The sequence below is a fragment of the Trichechus manatus genome, unplaced genomic scaffold (genome assembly GCF_000243295.1).
Source record: "Trichechus manatus latirostris isolate Lorelei unplaced genomic scaffold, TriManLat1.0 scaffold00260, whole genome shotgun sequence".
Lineage (NCBI taxonomy): Eukaryota > Metazoa > Chordata > Mammalia > Sirenia > Trichechidae > Trichechus > Trichechus manatus.
In genome coordinates, this window is record NW_004444196.1 from 1,745,083 (window position 1) to 1,755,669 (window position 10,587).

Here is a 10,587-nt window from a genome sequence, read left to right on the forward strand (position 1 = left end):
ATAGAGAATCCAGGGGCCATGCTTTCCAGGGTTCCTCCAGTCTCAGTCAGACCATTAAATCTGGTCTTTTACTAGAATTTGAGTTCTGCACCCCAACTTTCTCCTGCTCTACCTGGGACTCTCTGTTGTGTTCCCTTACAGGGTGATCATTGGTAGTAGCTGGGCACCATCTGGTTCTTCTGGTCTCAGGCTGATGAAGTCTCTTGTTTATGTGACCCTTTGTGTCTCTTGGGATAATACTTTCCTTGTATCTTTGGTGTTCTTCATTCTACTTTACTCCAGGTGGTTGGGACTAATTGATGCATCTTAGATGGCCGCTTGCAAGCTTTAAGACCCCAGACGCCACTCACCAAAGTAGGATGCAGGACATTTTCTTAACAAGCTTTGTTATGCCAATTGACCTAGGTGTCCCATGAAAGCATGGTCCCCAGACCCCTATCCCTGCTACGCTGTCCCTCAAAGTGTTTGATTGTATTTAGGAAACTTCTTAGCTTTGGTTTAGTCCAGTTGTGCTGACTTCCCCTGTAGTGTGTGTTGTCCTTCCCTTTACCTAAGATAATTCTCATCTACTATCTAGCTATTTTATACCCCTCTCCTTCCCTGCCCACCCTCGTAACCATCAAAGAATTTTTTCTCCTGTGTTTAAACCTTTTTTTGAGTTCTTATAATAGTGCTTTTATACAATATTTGTCCTTCTGAAACTGACTAAATTCACTCAGCATAATGACCTCCAGCTTCTTTCATGTTATAAGATGTTTCATGGCTTCATTTTTGTTCTTTATGGTTGCGTAGTATTCCACTGTGTGGATATACCATAATTTGTTTATCCATTCATCCACTGATGGGCACCTAGGTTGTTTCCATTTTTTTGCTGCTGTGAACAGTGCTGCAATGAACATGGGTGTGCATATGTCTATACGTATGATGGCTCTTGTTTATCTAGGATATATTCCAAGGAGTGGGATAGCTGGATCGTATGGCACTTCTATTTCTAGCTTTTTAAGGAAGCACTTAATGGATTTCCAAAGTGGTAGTACCATTTTATATTCCCACCAACAGAGTATAAGTGTTCTAGTCTCTCCACAACCTCTCCAGCATTTTTTTTTTTTTTGTATTAATGTTAGCCTTGTTGTGGTGAGATGATATTTCTTGATATTTCTTTGTAGTTTTGATCTGCATTTCTCTAATGGCTATTGAGTGTGAGCATTTCTTCACGTGTCTGTTAGCCACCTGAATATCTTCTTTGGCAAAGTGCCTGTTCATATCCTTTGACCATTTTTTAATTGGGTTATTTGTCTTTTTGTTGTTGAGGTTTTGCAGTATCTTGTAGATTTTAGAGATTAGATGCTGATCGGATTTCTCATAGACCAAAATTTTTTCCCAGTCTGTAGGTTGTCTTTTTACACTTTTGGTGAAGTCTTTTGATAAGCATAAGTGTTTGATTACCTGGTTTTAGTATCAGGTTCATGCTAGCTTCATAGAATGAGTTTGGGAGTATTCCATTCTTTTCTATGCTCTGAAATACCTTTAGCAGTAGTGTTGTTAGCTCTTCTCTGCAAGTTTGGTAGAATTCTCCAGTGAAGCCATCCAGACCAGGCTTTTTTCTTTGGGAGTTTTTTAATTGCCTTTTCAATCTCTTCTTTTTTTATGGGTTTATTTAGTTGTTCTACCTCTGTTTGTGTTAGTATAGGTAGGTAGTGAGTTTCTAGAAATTTGCCCATTTCCTCTAGGTTTTCAAATTTGTTAGAGTACAGTTTTTCATAGTATTTTGATTCTTTTTATTTCATTTGGGTCTGTTGTGATATCACCCATATCATTTCTTATACGGGTTATTTGCTTCATCTCGTGTTTTTCTTTGTCAGTTTGGCCAGTGGTTTTTCAATTTTGTTGATGTTTTCAAAGAAGCATCTATTGGTCTTGTTAACTCTTTCCATTGTTTTTCTATTTTCTATTTCATTTAATTCTGCTCTAATTTTTATTATTTGCTTTCTTCTTGTGCCCAAGGGGTTCTTTTGCTGCTTACTTTCTATTTGTTCAAGCTATAGAGTTAATGTTTTGATTTTGGCTTTTCTTCTTTTTGGATGTGTGCATTTATTGCTATAAACTGACCTCTGAGCACTGCTTTTGCTCTGTCCCAAACGTTCTGGTAGGCTGTGTTTTCATTCTTGTTTGATCCTATGAATTTCTTTATTCCATCCTTAATTTCTTCTGTAACCCAGTAGTATTTGAGGAAGTTGTTCAGTTTCCATGGGTTTAATAGTTTTTCCTCACTTTTTCTGTTGTAGAGTTCTACATTTATGGGTTTATGGTCAGAAAAGTTGCTTTGTAATATTTCAATGCTTTGGAGTTTGTTAAGGCTTGCTTTATGGCCTAATATGTGGTCTATTCTGGAGAATGTTCCATGTACATTGGAAATGAAAGTATACTTCGCTGCTGCTGGGTGGAGTGTCCAGTATATGTCTATGAGATCAAGTTGGTTGATTGTAGAATTTAGCTCTTTGTTGCGCATCTTTCTGGATGTTCTGTCCTTCACCAAAAGTGGTGTACTCAAGTGTCCTACTACTATTGTGGAGCTGTCTATCTCTTTTTTCAGTGCTGTTAGAGTTTGCTTTATGTATTTTGGAGCTCTGTTTTGGGTGTGTAAATATTTATTATATTTATGTCTTCCTGGTGTATTGACCCTTTAATCATTATACACTGTCCTTCTTTATCCTTTGTGGTGGATTTTAATTTAAAGTCTATTTTGTCAGAGATTAATATTGCCACTCCTGCTCTTTTTTGAGTGCTGTTTGCTTGATATATTTTTTTCCATCCTTTGAGTTTTACTTTGTTTGTGTCTTTAAGTCTAAGGTGTGTCTCTTGTAGGCAGCATGTAGACTGATTGTGTTTTTTTTTTTTACCCAATCTGCCACTCTCTGTCTCTTTGTTGGTGCATTTAGTCCATTTAAATTCAGTGTAATTATTGATAGGTATGAGTTTGGTGCTATCATTTTGATGTCTTTTTGGTATGTTGTTCACAGTTTCTTGGTTCCATTTCATTTTCTGTGCTGAGTGATTTTTCTTTATGTATTTTCTTTCCATCTCTTTCATTATTGTTGATTTTGTGTTTGCTTAGCCTTTCTATTTTTCTAGTTTTTTTTTTTTTTTTTTGACTTGTAGGATTGTTAGTTTCCTTTGTGGTTATCTTAATATTTACCCCTTTCTAAGTTTATACCACTGTTTTATTTCTTTGTATCACCTTGACTTCCTCTCCATACGAAAAATCTATGTCTACATTTTTTAAATCCCTCTTTTTTTTTTAATGTTGTCGTCTTTTACATATTGACATCTGTTTCCCTATTTTCAGTATTTTCGCTTTGATTTACTTTTGTGACTTCCGTATCTGGGTTGATATCTGGTTGCTCTGTCCTGTGTTCTAGTTTTGGGTTGTTATCTGATGTTACTGAGTTTCTATCCGGAGGACTCCCTTTAGTATTTCTTGCAGTTTTGGTGTGGTTTTTGCAAATTCCCTGAACTTCTGTTTGTCTGGAAATGCCCTAATTTCATCATCATGTTTGAGAGACAGTTTTGCTGGATATATAATTCTTGGCTGGCAGTTTTTTTCCTTCAAGGCTTTATATATGTCATCCCATTGCCTTCTTGCCTGCCTGGTTTCTGCTGAGTAGTTCAAGCTTATTCTTATTGACTCTCTTTTGTAGATGAGTTTTTGTTTTTCCCTTGCTGCTTTTAAAACTCTCTCTTTATCTTTGGTTTTGGCAAGTTTGATTATAATATGTCTTGGTGACTTTCTTTTAGTATCTACCTTATGTGGGGTTTGATGAGCATCTTGGGTAGATATCTTGTCATCTTTCTTGATATCAGGAAGGTTTTCTGCCAACAAATCTTCAACAATTCTCTCTGTATTTTCTGTTAACTCCCCCATGTTCTGGTACTCCTATCATTCGTAGATTATTCCTCTTGATAGAGTCCCACGTAATTCTTAGGGTTTCTTCATTTTTTTAATACTTTTATCTGATTTTTCCTGAAATAAGTTTGTGTCAAGTGCTTTATCTTCAATCTCACTAATTCTGACTTCCATTGTCTCAATTCTGCTCCTCTGACTTTCTGTTGAGTTGTCTAATTCTAAAATTTTATTGTTAATCGTATGGATTTCTGATTGCTGTCTCTCTATGGATTCTTGCAGCCCATTAAATTTGTCATTATGCTCTTCTCTAATCTTTTTAATTTCCTCTATTGCATGTTCTGTGTTTTGCTTAATTTCCTTCCTAATTTCTTGAACAGTTCTGTGTATTAATCTTTTGTATTCTGCCTCTGGTAATTCCAAGAAATTTTCCTCCTCTGGAAAATTTCTAGATTCTTTATTTTGGGAGCCTACTGAAGCCATCATGGATTGCCTCTTTATGTGATTTGATATTGACTCTTGTCTCTGAGCCATCAATAACTTATTATATTTATTTATTTTATGTTTGCTTACTGTGTCCTCGCTTCTTGTTTTGTTCTGATATGCCCAAATAGTCTGCTTGTATGAGCTAGTTTGAATATTGGCATCTTTGAAGCTCTAATATCCTGTCACCAGGTAGTTAAATCTGTTACTAGGTATGTGAGCACAGGAGTCTGCCCACTCTTCCTGTATGGATTCAGCTCAGGTGTCAAGGTAGATAGCCACCAAGTGTGGTGTAGGCTCTCACTTACAGTCCAAGATAGGCATGAGTGATTGGTGTAGGCACAGGCATCTGGCTGCAGCAGGAGTACACACTCTGAGCAATGCAGGGGGCTGACGGCCACTCCCAAGTGTCCAGAAGGAAGGTGTGTCCCTGTTCCCTAGAGCACATAGGTGGGTGGGTTTTGCAGCCGGACTATGAGCACCTAATGCTGTTGGCTGTAAGGACTGGAGGGCACCTCTTATTCATGGGCCCCTATTGCAGGTGACTAGAGGGTGGCATGGGTGGAGCCACTAGTCCTCAGTCCCCTGGTGTGGGTAGATGAAGACCCTACTTAACGGGCAGAGCAGTGTCAAATGTCACATGCCACTTCATAGCTGAAATAGTTGAAGTTGGAGTTCTGGTATATTCTGCAGTAATGAGCACCTACGCTGTTGAGATGGGACCACACAAGTCTATGCAGGGGGAAAGGTAGTCAAAGTCCGTGGATCCCTTATGCCTGTGCCTAGGCAAAGGAGCTGTGCTTACCCTTGGTTCCTGGCTTAGGGGAGTCAGCAGTTCATTTTTTCCTCTGTGTGTTAATTTGTTCACTCTCCAAGGCAGGGAGAATGGCTCTGGGCATGTGAGGGATCCTACTTCTGGCCCAGGGGACTTGGTAGTTGCTGAAGCCGGTCTGGAACCCAGTGCAGAGCATGGAGAGGGAAGGTAAATGGGAGAGAGGTTTTTCCCTAAGGGGGGTGTTTTTGATGCGCATGGTAAGCCGTAAGCAAGTACTTACCTTTCTCCTATGAGGGCTGCTTCTCACTGGTTCTGGGTGGCTGTGTAGACTCTCTGGTGCTAGGACTCTGCTGGTGCAGAAAAGGCACCTCTTGCGAACTGCCGCTTGCCTGCCTCACTTGCTCACCCACGAGTTGCTCAGACCTGAAGGGCTCAGGCTCTCACTGTGTCATGTCTGGCACCTCCTTACTGCTTCTGAACTGTCTCTCCCTCCCCCTGCCACTTAGTCCAGTTCCTCAACTCTGCCTTTGTTGCTCAGGGCTCCCAGATTGCCATATATAATCTAATCACTTGATTTTTTGGGGGGGTCTTTGTTGTAAGAGAGTCCATCAGAAGCATGTGACTACTCCACCATCTTGGCCCCGCTTCCAGAGGTATCATTCTTGATGTCAGATGGATCTTGGCTGAAGGCAGAGAATACTAGAAAAATGTTTACCTGTATATTTTTTGACTATGCAAAGGCATTCAACTGTGTGGATCATAACAAATTATGGATAACATTTCAAAGAATGGGAATTCCAGAACACTTAATTGTGCTCATGAGGAACCTTTACTTAAACCAAGAGGCAGTCATTCAGCAAGAACAAGGGGATACAGCACGGTTTAAAATCAGGAAAGGTGTGTATCAGGGTTGTGTCCTTTCACCATATTTATTCAATCTGTGTGCTGAGCAGATAATCTGTGAAACTGAACTACATGAAGAAGATTGAGGCATTAGAATTGGAGGAAGACTGTGGATTGTTAAGGTTGTGTGTCAACTTGGCTGGGCCACATTTCCCAGTGGTTTGGTAGTTATATATATGTATACATATACATATGCAAATGCATATTGTTGTTGTTGTATGCTGTTGAGTTGATTCTAACACATATTGACCCTATAGGACAGAGTAGAGCTGCCCTATAAAGTTTCCAAGGCTGTAATCTTTACAGAAGCAGATTACCATGTCTCTTTCTCCATCTGATCAGCTGGTAGGTTCTAACCACCTACCTTTTGCTTAACAGCCAAGCGCTTAACCACATACACACGTGTGTGTGTATGTATAGATAGTTCATCTTATGTCATCTCTTAAATTTTTAGTTCTATGTTTTTGTGGGCTTTTTGATGGTTACTGTGGGGAATATACTAAGAATTTTTAATTTTTCTTGGTCTATTTTCAAATATTTTATGAGCGGTATAAGAACTTTCCAACCGAATAATTCCTTTTACAAGTTTCCTTCCTTTTCGCAGGGTTATATATTTTACATATGCTGTAAACCTGTAGCATATTATTATTTTGCTTTAAACAGTGAATTTTCTTTTAAGAAATGAAAAGATATATAAATTATAAAAGGTCTTATATACTAAACCTTTGTTTCTCTTTATTCCTTTTTGCAGATCTGAACTTCAAACTGGTAATATTTTGTTTCAATCACATCAAACCAAACTTATTGCCACTGAGGCGATCTTGATTCATAGCAACCCCATAGGGCAGAGTAGAACTGCCCCATAGTGTTTCCAAGGAGCGGCTGGTGGGTTCAAACTGCCAAACTTCTGGTTAACAGCCGTGCTCTTAACCACTATGGCACCAGGGCTCCAATATTTTGCTTCAATATGAAAAATATCCTGAAGCAATTTTTTTTTTTTGTCTATTTGTCTGCTGAAGATGAATGTGCAAAACTGTTAATATTGTTTTAAATTTGAGATAAATATTCTGGCTATATCCAAATATGCTGTGCCTACGTGATTTTCAAATAGTTGAATTCTTTTCAGTCAGATCTACTTCTATAGTGTCTTAACAAGATATAATTTAATAAACATTATTAAATATAAGCAAAATCAATATATTGATGTATATAAGCAGAAACATTTTCAACTTAAACTGAAGTCAGTTGTTTAGAAATTAATGTTCTGAGCCCTGAAACATTGATTATGATATTTGAGATGACTAGTTCCTGAAACGCCTGCCAGGTACAAGGTAATTAGCACAAAGGCCTTGGTGAGTGTAAAGTTTCCCGGTTTGTTTTATTTATGTAAAGAACAAAAGAAAATCATTTATTCCTCGTTTTCCTGTTCACTGGCCCATATGAAATGGGTAATAATCCAGTCATTCTCTTTAGAGATTTTGTAAAGAAAGACTATAAAATTTTAAAGCACTTAAGAAATGCAAATATTAAATCATATTAATAAATTGCTAATGTGTGTTGGTTTTATGCTCAAAAAATTGGAAACTCTCTTCTATTTCGAATGGCAGTAGTATTATTAAGGAAGGACATAACAACTCCTTGTTAAATTGTTGGATTACTTAATCAGTATTTGAGGTGAAGGGGAATGGGTAATGCTTATAAATGATTCTGCCCTTAAGAGGTTTTTCTTTGCACACAGACAGACAGACCCACACACACAATTAACAATAAAAGCTTTAAGTGCATTTTTATATAGTATAATGTGCCTGCCTAACACTGACCTTATGAAAGTTCAATTCAGTTTTATAAACCTATTACAACTTTTCATGTAGATACAGCTCAGAATTAGCATACTGTATTCAGGTGTAGTTCTGATTTGCATAACAGGTTCAATGATAATTTAATAAACACTATCATAGCCTCAGCAAATCTTGTTGCGATTTAATTGAATTGTACAATAATTTTACCTAGTATTCACTTTATTAAGCATTCCTGCAGTGTATTTGTTTTTAATTGAAGGAATTAATTTTATAATCATTAGTATTCACTTTTCTGGATTCATTCTCTTTGAAATACATTACCTGGATCATTTCAATCCTCTGACACTGCTATATGAATGAATTTGTCAGCAGTCTGCTCTTATTTTCCCCAGTGATTTTTGCCTATAAATTCACTGGAGATTGACATCTGGGGGAAGAAAGGAGTCAAGGGGCAGCTAATTGTCAGCTTTAATCTGTCGTATGAACAATATTGAAGATATTGCTTCATAAAAAAGAATTTGGTATTTGAGAATGTGCATTGAGGCAGATTTTTAATTGTATTATTCTTCATCTACAAATGACCTGATTTCCTGGTCTCATTATGGATCCACTTTAAATATATATAGATGCTTCAGGAACATGCTTGCCCCACTTAAGGGTTGTACTACGTGCTTTTAATATGCCTAAGGAGGCTATTTGTCATGAATAGATGAAGGGTGTTAAAGTGAGCACTACTAAGATAAAAAGTGATAACAACTGAGATGGGAGTTGACCAAAAGTTTACTAAGAATAAAAGCATAAATGGAATTCTCATGCCTTCCTGAAACAAAACATATAAAATACTAGATAATATACCCAGAAAAGAAGGCCATTGTTCAAAGGAATCTTATATATTTAATTAATTCAACCAGCCCAATAAGTTTATGCCTTTGTAAGTCTTTGTATGATACATTTAATGAATTTTTACTACTGTAAATATGAAATAACCATTTTGTTGAATACACATGGGTTTATTATTTTTATGTAAATGAGCACGCCTGATATCCTTCAATAAGACACCATTTCTGTGATAATTTGGATGACCAGTTAAAACAGGATTTTATGGTATACATTTCTCAAGTGCATTTATATCATCCTTTACTGAAGAATTTATAAGAACCTTTATCCTTAAATTTATTTTAATTATTCAAAATGCATAAATAAGATACAATATTTCCTTACATATTTAGTCATGGAAACTATTAAAAAATAGAACACACAATAAATTCTAAATGAACTTATTATTTATGGATATCAATTTGATAAAAATATTTTATCTTTACACATAAGACATTAGAAAATAAATTATATTCCATATATTTGCTCTTCTATAGTACCCTTATGTTTTAAAATTTCAATTAACTGACTTGTTTTAATAATATCCAACTGAGTAAAAGATAGCCCTCCATATGAAAAACAGAAGATTAAAGATAATGTCACATTGTTTTAGAAATATTTTATCTAGTAGTGCTATTAATATGTTCTTAAAGTGAGTTTAGAACTAGTGATACAATTTTAAGAATAGAATTCAGGATATTCATTTTTAAGTACCCAACTCATGTAAAACTCTTCACTGGGGATGTACGTAGAGAAGAGAAATACGAAGTTTCTGATCTTAAACGTTTATATTCTAGCAGAGACATGGACCTGTAGACGTAAAATAAGTTAAGACACACAAACAAATGGAAGTTAAATACACAAACATCAAGTGTTAGCTGTATATAGAGGTAACCAGTCTTAAATTTCCAAAATATATTTGGTGTATGCTAACCAAAGCCAAGAAAACAAAACCCAGTACTGTTGAGTTGATTGCGACTTATAGGGACTCTAGTGGACAGAGTAGAACTGCCCCTTACGGTTTCCAAGGGGCAGCTGGTAGATTTGAACTGCAGACTTTTTGGTTAGCACTTAGCAGCCAAGCTCTTATGTAATGATTAAGATAATCAGCAGTGAGTACAACGGCAAAAGTAAAGAAGGCCAAGGATAAAATTTCAAAAATTCAACATTTAGAAAGTGAGGGGTGGAGGGGAGTCAACCAATGATGTAGCAGGAAAAAAAAGGACGATGACACTACCCAAGATAAGATTTTCAAAAAGGCGGACTATTCAGCAGAAAATTCTAGGTGAGATTTTCAACGAAAATGAAGCCTATGGAAAGGCCACTGTATTTCTTAACGAAGACAGGAGGCACTTTAACTTGTTAAGTTGTGATGTGTAAGTGAGAAGTTGGATAATGTATATGGACTACTTTTTAATGAAATTTAATATAGAAATGTACAAAAAAACAGCAATGGTGTGGAAAGATTTTAGATTAAAGATTATTTTAATTATTTATTTTTACCTAAAGAGAAATGTAGACACAAAAGCCTGCGGGGGGTGTTGATGCGATGTGATTTCTGCCCAGTGCTCTGTATGTCAAAGTGAAGAAATTCAATGAAGCGTGGGTGAACGGCGGGAGTAACTATGACTGTCTTAAGGTAGCCAAATGCCTCGTCATCTAATTAGTGATGCGCATGAATGGATGAACGAGGTTCCCACTGTCCCTACCTACTATCCAGCAAAACCACAGCCAAGGGAATGGGCTTGGTGGAATCAGCGGGAAAAGAAGACCCTGTTGAGCTTGACTCTAGTCTGGCAGGGTGAAGAGACATGAGAGGTGTAGAATAAGTGGGAGGCCCCCGGCGCCCC